Below are 15257 nucleotides of genomic sequence, written 5' to 3' on the forward strand. Positions count from 1 at the left end.
CACCATACTGTACATGTAGTAAGGTTCTTACCGATTGAACTTTACAATTCGTACACTTAATTTTAACACGTTGTTTGACACCTGCATTGTTGTCAAGTGTCAACCGTATGGAAAAACTATTTGAAATTTAAACTGTCCAACAAGGTAATGTCACGTGGCAAAATCTAAACTAAAGTGTACACTATAGTGTAGACGTTGCAAGGTCTTCACCGATTGAACTTTGCTATTTGTACACTGATTTTTGACACGTTGTTTGACACTTGTATTCCTGTCAAGTGTCAATTATATGTGAAAACTATTTGAAATTTAAAGTGTCCAACTGGGTAATGTCACGTGACAAAGTGTAAACTAAAGTGTACACCATAGTGTACATGTAGTATGGTTTTTACCGATTGAACTTTGCTATTTGTACACTGATTTTTGACACGTTATTTGACACTTGCATTGTTGTCAAGTGTCAATTAGATGGGAAAACTGTTCGAAATTTAAACCGTCCAACAGGGTAATGTCACATGGTAAAGTGTAAACTAAAGTGTACACCATAGTGTACATGTAGCAAGGTCCTCACCGATTGAACTTTGCTATTTGTGCACTGATTTTCGACACTTTTTTGGCACTTGCATTGTCGTCAAGTGTCAATTGGATGTGAAAACCGTTTAAAATTTAAACTATCCCACTAGATGATGTCACGTGACAAAGTGTAAACTAATGTGTACACCATAATGTACACATAGCAAAGTTCTTGTCAACTCAATGTAAACTAAAGTGTACACCATAGGGTACATGCAGCATGGTTCTTACCGATTGAACTTTGCTATTTGTACACTTAATTTTGAAATGTTGTTTGACACTTGCATTTTTGTTAAGGGACAATTTGATAGGAAAACTATTTGAAATTTAAACTGTCTAGCAGGTTAATGTCACGGGGTAAAGTGTAAACAAAAGTGTACATGTAGCAAGGTTCATACCAATTGAACTTTGCTATTTGTACACTGATTTTTTACACGTTGTTTGACACTTACATTGTTGTCAAGTGTCAAATGGACGGGAAAACTATTTGATATTTATACTGTCCAGCCGGGTATGTCACGTGGCAAAGTGTAAACTAAAGTGTGTATACCATAGTGTACAAGTAGCAATGTTCTTACCAATTGAACTTTGCTATTTGTACACTAATTTTTGACACGTTGTTTGATACTTACGTTGTTTTCAAGTGTCAATTTGATGGTTGAATTGCTTGAAATTTAAACTGTCCAACAGGGTAATGACATGTGGCAAAGTGTAAACTAAAGTGTACACCATAGTGTACATGTCGCAATGTTTTTACCGATTGAACTTCATTATTTGTACACTGATTTTTGACATGTTGTTTGATACTTGCATTGTTGTAAAGTTTCAATTGGTTGGGAAACTGTTTGAAATTTAAACTGTCCAACAGGATAATGTCACGTGGCAAAGTGTAAACTAAAGTGTACATGTTGCAAGGTTCTCACCGATTGAATTTTTCTAATTGTACACTGATTTTTAACACGTTGTTTGACACTTGCATTATTGTCAAATGCCAATTGGATGTGAAAACTGTTTGAAATTTAAACTGTCCAACAGGGAAATGTCACGTGATAAAGTGTAAACCATAGTGTACACATAGCAAGGTTCTTACCAACTGAATGTAAACTAAAGTGTACACCATAGTGTACATGTAGAAAGGTTCTTACCGATTGAACTTTACAATTTGTACACTTAATTTTAGCACGTTGTTTGACACCTGCATTGTTGTCAAATGTCAACTGAATGGGAAAACTGTTTGAAATTTAAACTGTCCAACAAGGTAATGTCACATGGCCAAATCTAAACTAAGGTGTACACTATAGTGTAGACGTAGCAAGGTCCTCACCGATTGAACTTTACTATTTGTACACTGATTTTCGACACGTTGTTTGACACTTGTATTGCTGTCAAGTGTCAATTATATGTGAAAACTATTTGAAATTTAAAGTGTCCAACTAGGTAATGTCACATGACAAAGCGTAAACTAAAGTGTGCACCATAATGTACATGTAGTATGGTTTTTACGGATTGAACATTGCTATTTGTACACTGATTTTTGACACGTTATTTGACACTTGCACTATTGTCAAGTGTCAATTAGATGGGAAAACTGTTCAAAATTTAAACTGTCCAACAGGGTAATATCACATGGTAAAGTGTAAACTAAAGTATACACCATAGTGCACATTTGACAAGGTCCTCACCGATTGAACTTCGCTATTTGTACACTGATTTTTGACACTTTTTTAGCACTTGGATTGTTGTCAAGTGTCAATTGGATGTGAAAACCATTTGAAATTTAAACTGTCCAACTAGGTAATTTCACGTGACAAAGAATAAACTAATGTGTACACCATAGTGTACACGTAGCAAGGTTCTTACCGATTGAATGTAAACTAAAGTGTACACCATAGGGTACATGTAGCAAGATTCTTACCGATTGAACTTTGCTATTTGTACACTTAATTTTGACACATTGTTTGACACTTGCATTGTTGTTAAGTGACAATTCGATGGGAAAATTTTTTGAAATTTAAACTGTCCAGCAGGGTAATGTCACGTGGTAAAGTGTAAACAAAAGTGTACATGCAGCAAGGTTCATACCGATTGAACTTTGCTATTTGTACACTGATTTTCTACACATTGTTTGACGCTTACATTATTGTCAAGTGTCAATTGGATGGGAAAACTATTTGATATTTATACTGTCCAGCCGAGTATGTCTCGTGGCAAAGTATAAACTAAAGTGTGTATACCATAGTGTACAAGTAGCAATGTTCTTACCAAATGAACTTTGCTATTTGTACACTAATTTTTGACATGTTGTTTGATACTTGCATTGTTTTTAAGTGTCAATTTGATGGTTGAATTGTTTGAAATTTAAACTGTTCGACAGGGTAATGACATGTGGCAAAGTGTAAACTAAAGTGTACACCATAGTGTACATGTCGCAATGTTTTAACCGATTGAACTTTGCTATTTATACACTAATTTTTGACCCATTGTTTGGCACTTGCATTGTTGTCAAGTGTCAATTGGTTGGGAAACTATTTCAAATTTAAACTATCCAAGAAGATAATATCACGTGGTAAAACGTAAACTGAAGTGTACACCATAGTGTACGTATAGCAAGGTTTTTACCGATTGAACTTTGCTATTTATACACTGATTTTTGACACGTTGTTTGACACTTGCATTGTTGTCAAGTGTCAATTAGATGGGAAAACCGTTGGAAATTTAAACTTTCAAACAGGGTAATGATATATGACAAAGTGTAAACTAAAGTGTACACCATAGTCTACATGTCGCAATGTTTTTACCGATTGAACTTTTCTATTTGTAGACTAATTTTTGACACGTTGTTTGACACTTGCATTGCTATCAAGTAACAATTAGTTGGGAAACTATTTGAAATGAAACCTGTCCAACAGGTAATGTCACGTGGCAAAACGTGAACTAAAGTATACACCAAAGTGTACATGTAGCAAAGTTTTTACCGATTGAACTTTCCTACTTGTACACTAACTTTTGACACATTTTTTTGGCACTTGCATTGTTGTCAAGTGTCAATTGGATGTGAAAACCGTTTGAAATTTAAACTGTCCAATTGGGTAGCGTCACATGATAAAGTGTAAACTAAAGCGTAACCATAGTATACACGTAGCAAGGTTCTTACCGATTGAATGTAAACTAAAGTGTACACCATAGTGTACATGTAGCAAGGTTCTTGCCGATTGAACTTTGCTATTTATACACTTAATTTTGACACGTTGTTTGACACTTGTATTGTTGTTAAGTGACAATTGGATGGGAAAACTGTATGAAATTTAAACTGTCCAGCAGTGTAACGTCTAGTTGTAAAGTGTAAACAAAAGTTTACATGTTGCAAAGTTCATACCGATTGAACTTTGCTATATGTACACTGACATTTAACACGTTGTTTGACACTTACATTGTTATCATGTGTCAATTGGATGGAAAAACTATTTGAAATTTATACTCTCCAGCTGGGTATGTCACGTGACAAAGTGTAAACTAAAGTGTGTACACCGTAGTGTACATGTAGCAAGGTTGTTACTGATTGAACTTTGCTATTTGTACACTGATTTTTGACGCGTTATTTGACTTTTGCATTGTTGTCAAGTGTTAATTGGATGGGGGAACTATTTGAAATTAAAACTCTCCAACAGTTTAATAACAAGTGGGAAAGTTTAAACTAATGTGTACACCATTGTGTACATGTCCCCATGCTTTTACCAGTAGAAGTTTGCTATTTATACACTGATTTTTGACACGTTGTTTGACACTTGCATTGTTGTCAAGTGTCAATTGATTGGGAAACTGTTCAAATTTTAAACTGTCTGATGAGGTAACGTCACGTGGCAAAATGTAAACTAAAGTGTACACCATAGTGTACATGTAGCAAGGTTTTTACCGATTGAATGTAGACTAAAGTGTACACCCTAGTGTACATGTAGCAATGTTCTTGCCGATTGAACTTTGCTATTTATACACTTAATTTTGACACATTGTTTGACACTTGTATTGTTGTTAAGTGACAATTAGATGGGAAAACTGTTTGAAATTTAAACTGTCCAGCAGTGTAATGTCTAGTGGTAAAGTGTAAACAAAAGTTTACATGTTGCAAGGTTCATACCGATTGAACTTTGCTATATGTACACTGACTTTTTACACGTTGTTTGACACTTACATTGTTGTCATGTGTCAATTGGATGGGAAAACTATTTGAAATTTATACTGTCCAACCGGGTATGTCATGTGGCAAAGTGCAAACTAAAATGTGTAGACCATAGTGTACATGTTGCAAGGTTCTTACCGATTGAACTTTGCCATTTGTATACTGATTTTTGACACGTTATTTGACTCCAGCATTGTTGTCAAGTGTCAATTGGATGTGAAAACTATTTGAAATTTAAACTGTCCAACTGGGTAATGTCACAAGACAAATTGTAAACCAAAGTGTACACCATAGTGTAAACGTCGTAAGGTTCTTACCGATTGAGATTTGCTATTTGTACACTTATTTTTGACACGTTGTTTCACACTTGCATTGTTGTTACGTATCAATTGGATGAGAAAATTATTTCAAATTTAAACTGTCTAGTACGATAATGTCAAGTAGTAAAGTGTAAACAAAAATATGCATGTATCAAGGTTCATACCGATTGAACTTTGCTATTTGTACACTGATTTTTGACTCGTTGATTGACACTTACATTGTTGTCATGTGTCAATTGGATGGGAAAACTATTTGAAATTTATACTGTCCAATCGATTATGTCACGTGGCAGAGTGTTAACTAAAGTGTACACCATAGTGTATATGTAGTAAGGTCCTCACCGATTGAACTTTGCTATTTGTACACTGATTTTCGACTCATTTTTTTGGCACTTGCATTGTTGTCAAGTGTCAATTGGATGTGAAAACCGTTTGAAATTTAAATTGTACAATTGGGTAGCGTCACGTGACAAAGTGTAAACTAAAGTGTACACCACAGTGTGCACGTAGCAATGTTCTTACCGACTGAATGTAAACTAAAGTGTAGACCATAGTGTACATGTAGCAAGGTTCTTGCCGATAGAACTTTGCTATTTATACACTTAATTTTGACACATTGTTTGACACTTGTATTGTTGTTAAGTGACAGTTGGATGGGAAAAGTGTTTGAAATTTAATCTGTACAACAGTGTAATGTCTAGTTGTAAAGTGTAAACAAAAGTTTACATGTTGCAAGGTTCATACCGATTGAACTTTGCTATATGTACACTGACATTTAACACGTTTTTTGACACTTAAATTGTTGTCATATGTCAATTGGATGGGAAAACTATTTGAAATTTATGCTCTCCAGCCGGGTATGTCACGTGACAAAGTGTAAACTAAAGTGTGTACACCATAGTGTACATGTAGCAAGGTTGTTACCGATTGAACTTTGCTATTTGTACACTGATTTTTGACGCGTTATTTGACTCTTGCATTGTTGTCAAGTGTTAATTGGATGGGGGAACTATTTGAAATTAAAACTGTCCAACAGTTTAATAACAAGTGGGAAAGTTTAAACTAATGTGTACACCATTGTGTACATGTCCCCATGTTTTTACCAATTGAAGTTTGCTATTTATACACTGAGTTTTAACACGTTGTTTGACACTTGCATTGTTGTCAAGTGTCAATTGGTTGGGAAACTGTTCAAATTTTAAACTGTCCGACGGGGTAATGTCACGTGGCAAAATGTAAACTAAAGTATACACCATAGTGTACATGTAGCAAGGTTCTTGCCGATTGAACTTTGCTATTTATACACTTAATTTTGACACATTGTTTGACACTTGTATTGTTGTTAAGTGACAATTGGATGGGAAAACTATTTGAAATTTAAATTGTCCAGCAGTGTAATGTCTAGTGGTAAAGTGTAAACAAAAGTTTACATGTTGCAAGGTTCATACCGATTGAACTTTGCTATATGTACACTGACTTTTTACACGTTGTTTGACACTTACATTGTTGTCATGTGTCAATTGGATGGGAAAACTATTTGAAATTTATACTGTCCAGCCGGGTATGTCACGTGGCAAGGTGCAAACTAAAATGTGCATACCATAGTGTACATGTAGCAAGGTTCTTACCGATTGAACTTTGCTATTTGTACACTGATTTTTGACACGTTATTTGACTCCAGCATTGTTGTCAAGTGTCAATTGGAGGTGAAAATTGTTTGAAATTTAAACTGTCCAACTGGGTATTGTCACAAGACAAATTGTAAACCAAAGTGCACAACATAGTGTAAACGTCGTAAGGTTCTTACCGATTGAGATTTGCTATTTGTACACTGATTTTTGACACGTTGTTTCACCCTTGCATTGTTGTTACGTGTCAAGTGGATGAGAAAACAGTTTCAAATTTAAACTGTCCAGTACGGTAATGTCAAGTAGTAAAGTGTAAACAAAAATATACATGTATCAAGGTTCATACCGATTGAACTTTGCTATTTGTACACTGATTTTTGACTCGTTGATTGACACTTACATTGTTGTCAAGTGTCAATTGGATGGGAAAACTGTTTGAAATTTATACTGTCCAACCGAATATATCACGTGGCAGAGTGTTAACTAAAGTGTACACCATAGTGTATATGTAGTAAGGTCCTCACCGACTGAACTTTGCTATTTGTACACTGATTTTTGACACATTTTTTGGCACTTGCATTGTTATCAAGTGTCAATTGGATGTGAAAACCGTTTAAAATTTAAATTGTCCAATTGGGTAGCGTCACGTGACAAAGTGTAAACTAAAGTGTACACCATAGTGTACACGTAGCAATGTTCTTACCGACTGAATGTAAACTAAAGTGTACACCATAGTGTACATGTAGCAAGGTTCTTGCCGATTGAACTTTGCTATTTATACACTTAATTTTGACACATTGTTTGACACTTGTATTGTTGTTAAGTGACAATTGGATGGGAAAACTGTTTGAAATTTAAACTGTCCAGCGGTGTAATGTCTAGTTGTAAAGTGTAAACAAAAGTTTACATGTTGCAAGGTTCATACCGATTGAACTTTATTATATGTACACTGACATTTAACACGTTGTTTGACACTTACATTGTTGTCATGTGTCAATTGGATGGGAAAACTATTTGAAATTTATACTCACCATCCGGGTATGTCACATGACAAAGTGTAAACTAAAGTGTGTACACCATAGTGTACATGTAACAAGGTTGTGACCAATTGAACTTTGCTATTTGTATACTGATTTTTGACACGTTATTTGACTCTTGTATTGTTGTTAAGTGTCAATTGGCTGGGGGAACTATTTGAAACTGAAACTGTCCAACCGTGTAATGACACGTGGGAAAGTGTAAACTAATGTGTACACCATTGTGTACATGTCCCCATGTTTTTACCAATTGAAGTTTGCTATTTATACACTGATTTTTGACACGTTGTTTGACACTTACATTGTTTTCATGTGTCAATTGGATGGGAAAACTATTTGAAATTTATACTGTCCAGCCGGGTATGTCACGTGGCAAAGTGCAAACTAAAGTGTGTATACCATAGTGTACATGTAGCAAGGTTCTTGTCGATTGAACTTTGCTGTTTGTACACTGATTTTTGACACATTATTTGACTCCAGCATTGTTGTCAAGTGTCAATTGGATGGGAGAACTATTTGAAATTAAAACTATCCAACTGGGTAGTGTCACAAGACAAATTGTAAACCAAAGTGTACGCCATAGTGTAAACGTCGTAAGGTTCTTACCGATTGAGAGTTGCTATTTGTACACTGATTTTTGACACGTTGTTTCACGCTTGCATTGTTGTTAAGTGTCAATTGGATGAGAAAATTGTTTCAAATTTAAACTGTCCAGTACGGTAATGTCAAGTAGTAAAGTGTAAACAAAAATATACATGTATCAAGGTTCATACCGATTGAACTTTGCAATTTGTACACTGATTTTTGACTCGTTGATTGACACTTACATTGTTGTCAAGTGTCAATTGGATGGGAAAACTGTTTGAAATTTATACTATCCAGCCGATTATGTCACGTGGCAGAGTGTTATCTAAAGCGTCCACCATAGTGTATATGTAGTAAGGTCCTCACCGATTGAACTTTGCTATTTGTACACTGATTTTCGACACATTTTTTTGGCATGTGCATTGTTGTCAAGTGTCAATTGGATGTGAAAACCGTTTGAAATTTAAATTGTCCAATTGGGTAACGTCACGTGAAAAAGTGTAAACTAAAGTGTACACCATAGTGTACACGTAGCAATGTTCTTACCGACTGAATGTAAGCTAAAGTGTACACCATAGTGTACATGTAGCAAGGTTCTTGCCGATTGAACTTTGTTATTAATACACTTAATTTTGACACGTTGTTTGACACTTGTATTGTTGTTAAGTGACAATTGGATGGGAAAAGTGTTTGAAATTTAAACTGTCCAGCAGTGTAATGTCTAGTTGTAAAGTGTAAACAAAAGTTTACATGTTGTAAGGTTCATACCGATTGAACTTTGCTATATGTACACTGACATTTAACACGTTGTTTGACACTTACATTGTTGTCATGTGTCAAATGGATGGAAAAACTATCTGAAATTTATACTCACCAGCCGGGTATGTTACGTGACAAAGTGTAAACTAAAGTGTGTACACCATAGTGTACATGTAGCGAGGTTGTTACCGGTTGAACTTTACTATTTGTATACTGATTTTTCACACGTTATTTGACTTTTGCATTGTTGTCAAGTGTCAATTGGCTGGGGAAACTATTTGAAATTGAAACTGTCCAACAGTGTAATGACACGTGGGAGAGTGTAAACTAATGTGTACACCATTGTGCACATGTCCCCATGTTTTTACCAGTTGAAGTTTGCTATTTATACACTGATTTTTGACACGTTGTTTGACACTTGCATTGTTGTCAATTGTCAATTGGTTGGGAAACTGTTCAAATTTTAAACTGGCCGACGGGGTAATGTCACGTGGCAAAATGTAAACTAAAGTTTACAGCATAGTGTACATGTATCAAGGTTCTTACCGATTGAATGTAGACTAAAGTGTACACCCTAGTGTAAATGTAGCAAGGTTCTTGCCGATTGAACTTTGCTATTTACACACTTAATTTTGACACGTTGTTTGACACTTGTATTGTTGTTAAGTGACAATTGGATGGGAAAAGTGTCTGAAATTTAAACTGTCCAGCAGTGTAATGTCTAATTGTAAAGTGTAAACAAAAGTTTACATGTTGCAAGGTTCATACCGATTGAACTTTCCTATATGTACACTGACATTTAACACATTGTTTGACACTTACATTGTTGTCGTGTGTCAATTGGATGGAAAAACAATTTGAAATTTATACTCTCCAGCCGGGTATTTCACGTGACAAAGTGTAAACTAAAGTGTGTACACCATAGTGTACATGTAGCAAGGTTGTTACCGATTGAACTTTGCTATTTGTATACTGATTTTTGAAACGTTATTTGACTCTTGCATTGTTGTCAAGTGTCAATTGGCTGGGGGAACTATTTGAAATTAAAACTGTCCAACAGTGTAATGACACGTGGGAAAGTGTAAACTAATGTGTACACCATTGTGTACATGTCCCCATGTTTTTACCAATTGAAGTTTGCTATTTATACACTGAGTTTTGACACGTTGTTTGACACTAGCATTGTTGTCAAGTGACAATTGGTTGGGAAACTGTTCAAATTTTAAACTGTCCGACGGGGTAATGTCACTTGGCAAAATGTAAACTAAAGTGTATACCATAGTGTACATGTAGCAAGGTTCTTACCGATTGAATGTAGACTAAAGTGTACACCCTAGTGTACATGTAGCAAGGTTCTTGCCGATTGAACTTTGCTATTTATACACTTAATTTTGACACATTGTTTGACACTTGTATTGTTGTTAAGTGACAATTGGATGGGAAAACTGTTTGAAATTTAAACTGTCCAGCAGTGTAATGTCTAGTGGTAAAGTTTAAACAAAAGTTTACATGTTGCAAGGTTCATACTAATTGAACTTTGCTATATGTACGCTGACTTTTTACACGTTGTTTGACACTTACATTGTTTTCATGTGTCAATTGGATGGGAAAACTATTTGAAATTTTTACTGTCCAGCCGGGTATGTCACGTGGCAAAGTGCAAACTAAAGTGTGTATACCATAGTGTACATGTAGCAAGGTTCTTATCGATTGAACTTTGCTATTTGTACACTGATTTTTGACACGTTATTTGACTCCAGCATTGTTGTCAAGTGTCAATTGGATGGGAGAACTATTTGAAATTAAAACTATCCAACTGGGTAATGTCACAAGACAAATTGTAAACCAAAGTGTACACCATAGTGTAAACGTCGTAAGGTTCTTACCGATTGAGATTTGCTATTTGTACACTGATTTTTGACACGTTGTTTCACGCTTGCATTGTTGTTAAGTGTCAATTGGATGAGAAAACTGTTTCAAATTTAAACTGTCCAGTACGGTAATGTCAAGTAGTAAAGTTTAAACAAAAATATACATGTATCAAGGTTCATACCGATTGAACTTTGCAATTTGTACACTGATTTTTGACTCGTTGATTGACACTTACATTGTTGTCAAGTGTCAATTGGATGGGCAAACTGTTTGAAATTTATACTGTCCAGCCGATTATGTCACGTGGCAGAGTGTTATCTAAAGTGTCCACCATAGTGTATATGTAGTAAGGTCCTCACCGATTGAACTTTGCTATTTGTACACTGATTTTCGACACATTTTTTTGGCATGTGCATTGTTGTCAAGTGTCAATTAGATGTGAAAACCGTTTGAAATTTAAATTGTCCAATTGCGTAGCGTCATGTGACAAAGTGTAAACTAAAGTGTACACCATAGTGTACACGTAGCAATATTCTTACCGACTGAATGTAAACTAAAGTGTACACCATAGTGTACATGTAGCAAGGTTCTTGCCGATTGAACTTTGCTATTTATACACTTAATTTTGACACATTGTTTGACACTTGTATTATTGTTAAGTGACAATTGGATGGGAAAACTGTTTGAAATTTAAACTGTCCAGCAGTGTAATGTCTAGTTGTAAAGTGTAAACAAAAGTTTACATGTTGCAAGGTTCATACCGATTGAACTTTGCTATATGTACACTGACATTTAACACGTTGTTTGACACTTACATTGTTGTCGTGTGTCAATTGGATGGAAAAACTATTTGAAATTTATACACTCCAGCCGGGTATGTCACGTGACAAAGTGTAAACTAAAGTGTGTACACCATAGTGTACATGTAGCAAGGTTGTTACCGATTGTACTTTGCTATTTGTATACTGATTTTTGAAACGTTATTTGACTCTTGCATTGTTGTCAAGTGTCAATTGGCTGGGGGAACTATTTGAAATTAAAACTGTCCAACAGTGTAATGACACGTGGGAAAGTGTAAACTAATGTGTACACCATTGTGTACATGTCCCCATGTTTTTACCAATTGAAGTTTGCTATTTATACACTGAGTTTTGACACGTTGTTTGACACTTGCATTGTTGTCAAGTGTCAATTGGTTGGGAAACTGTTCAAATTTTAAACTGTCCGACGGGGTAATGTCACGTGGCAAAATGTAAACTAAAGTGTACACCATAGTGTACATGTAGCAAGGTTCTTACCGATTGAATGTAGACTAAAGTGTACACCCTAGTGTACATGTAGCAAGGTTCTTGCCGATTGAACTTTGCTATTTATACACTTAATTTTGACACATTGTTTGACACTTGTATTGTTGTTAAGTGACAATTGGATGGGAAAACTGTTTGAAATTTAAACTGTCCAGCAGAGTAATGTCTAGTGGTAAAGGGTAAACAAAACTTTACATGTTGCAAGGTTCATACTGATTGAACTTTGCTATATGTACGCTGACTTTTTACACGTTGTTTGACACTTACATTGTTTTCATGTGTCAATTGGATGGGAAAACTATTTGAAATTTATACTGTCCAGCCGGGTATGTCACGTGGCAAAGTGCAAACTAAAGTGTGTATACCATAGTGTACATGTAGCAAGGTTCTTATCGATTGAACTTTGCTATTTGTACACTGATTTTTGACACGTTATTTGACTCCAGCATTGTTGTCAAGTGTCAATTGGATGGGAGAACTATTTGAAATTAAAACTATCCAGCAGTGTAATGAGACGTGGCAAAGTGTAAACTAAAGTGTACACCATAGTGTACATGTCGTAATATTTTTACTGCTTGAAGTTTGCTGCTTATACACTAATTTTTGACACGTTGTTTGACAGTTGCGTTGTTGTTAAGTGTCAATTGGTTAGGAAACTGTTCAAAATTTAAACTGTCCCACAGGGTAATGTCACGTGGTAAAATGTAAACTAAAGTGTACACCATAGCGTACATGTAGCAAGGTTTTTACCGATTGAACTTTTCTATTTGTACGCTGATTTTTGACACGTTGTTTGACACTTGCATTATTGTCAAGTGTCAATTGGATGGGAAAACTGTTTGAGATTTGAATTGTCTAATAGGGTAACGTCACGTGGCAAAATGTGAACCAAAGTGTATGCCATAGTGTACATGTAGCGAGGTTCATACCGATTGAACTTTGCTCTTTGTACACTGATTTTTGACACGTTTGACCCTTGCATTGTTGTCAAGTGTCAATTTGATGGGAAAACTGTTTGAAATTTAAACTGTCCAACAGGGTAATGTCACGTGGCAAAATGTAAACTAAAGTATACACCATAGTGTACTTGTAGCAAGGTTTTTACCTATTGATCTTTGCTATTTGTACACTGATTTTTGACACATTGTCCAACACTTGCATTGTTATCAAGTGTCAATTGGGTGGGAAAATTGTTCGAAATTTAAACTGTCCAACAGGGTAATGTCACGTGGAAATTGTAAGCTAAAGTGTACACCATAGTGTACATATAGCAAGGTCATCACCGATTGAACTTCGCTATTTGTACACTGACTTTCGACACGTTGTTTGACACTTGCATTATTGTCAAGTGTCAATTGGATGTGAAAACTATTTCAAATTTAAACTGTCCAACTGGGTAAAGTCACGTGACAAAGTGTAAACTAAAGTGTACATGTAGCAAGGGTCAATTGTCAATTTTTTGGGAAAACTGTTTCAAATTTAAACTTTCCAGCAGGGTAATGCCAAGTGGTAAAGTGTAAACAAAAATGTACATGTAGCAAGGGTCATGTCGATTGAACTTTGCTATTCGTACACTGATTTTTGCCACGTTGTTTGACACTTGCATTGTTGTCAAGTGTCAATTGGATAGGAAAACTGTTTGAAATTTATACTGTCCAGCCGGGTATGTCACATGGCAAAGAGTAAACTAAAGTGTGTACACCATAGTGTACAGGTAGCAAGGTTCTTGCCAATTGAACTTTACTATTTGTACACTAATTTTTATAACGTTGTTTGACACTTGCATTGTTTTCACATGTCAATTGGATGGGAGAATTGTTTGAAATTTAAACTGCTTAACAGGGTAATGACACGTGACAACGTGTGAACTAATGTGTACACCATAGTGTGAATGTATCAATGTTTTTACCGATTGAACTTTGCTATTTGTACACTAATTTTAACACTTCATTGTTGTGGAGTGTCGATTTGTCGAAAAACTGTTTGAAATTTAAACTGTCCAACAGGGTAATGTCACGTGGCAAAACGTAAACTAAAGTGTACACCATAGTGCACATGTAGCAAGATTTTTATCGATTGAACTTTGCTATTTGTACATTGATTTTTGACACATTGTTTGACACTTGCATTGTTGTCAAGTGTCAATTGGATGGGAAAACTGTTGAAAATTTAAACTGTCCAACAGGGTAATATCATGTGGCAATGTGTAAACTAAAGTGTACACCATAGTGTATATGTAGCAAGGTCCTTACCAATTGAACTTTGCTATTTGTACACTAATTTTAAACACGTTGTTCGACACTTGCATTGTTGTCAAGTGTGAAATGGATGTGAAAACTGTTTGAAATTTAAAATGCCCAACTGGGTAATGTCACGTGACAAAGTGTAAACTAAAGTGTACACCATATTGTATACGTAGCAAAGTTCTTACCGATTGAACTTTGCTATTTGTGCACCGATTTTTGACACGTTGCTTGACACTTACATTGTTGTTAAGTGTCAATTGGATGGGAAAACTGTTTCAAATTTAAACTGTCCAGCATTGTAATTTCAAGTGGTAAAGTGTAAACAAAAATGTACATGTAGCAAGGTTCGTACCGATTGAACTTTGCTATTTGTACACTGATTTTTGACACGTTGTTTGACACTTACCTTGTTGTCAAGTGTCGATTTGATGGGAAAATGGTTTTAAATTTATACTGTCCACCCGGGTATGTCATGTGGCAAAGTCTAAACTAAAGTGTGTACACTATAGCGTACGTCTAGCAGGATTCTTACCGATTGAACTTTGCCATTTGTATAATTGAATGGGAAAACTGTTTGAAATTTAAATTGTCCAGTAGGGTAATGTTACGTGGCAAAGTGTAAACTAAAGTGTGTTGCCATGGTGTACATGTAGCAAGGTTTATACTGATTGGACTTTTGTGATTTGTACACTGGTTTTTGACACGTTGTTTGATACTTGCATTGTTGTCAAGTGTCAATTCGATGGGAAAATTGTT

This window comes from Olea europaea, unplaced genomic scaffold (assembly GCF_002742605.1).
Source record: "Olea europaea var. sylvestris unplaced genomic scaffold, O_europaea_v1 scaffold64, whole genome shotgun sequence".
Taxonomy (NCBI): domain Eukaryota; kingdom Viridiplantae; phylum Streptophyta; class Magnoliopsida; order Lamiales; family Oleaceae; genus Olea; species Olea europaea.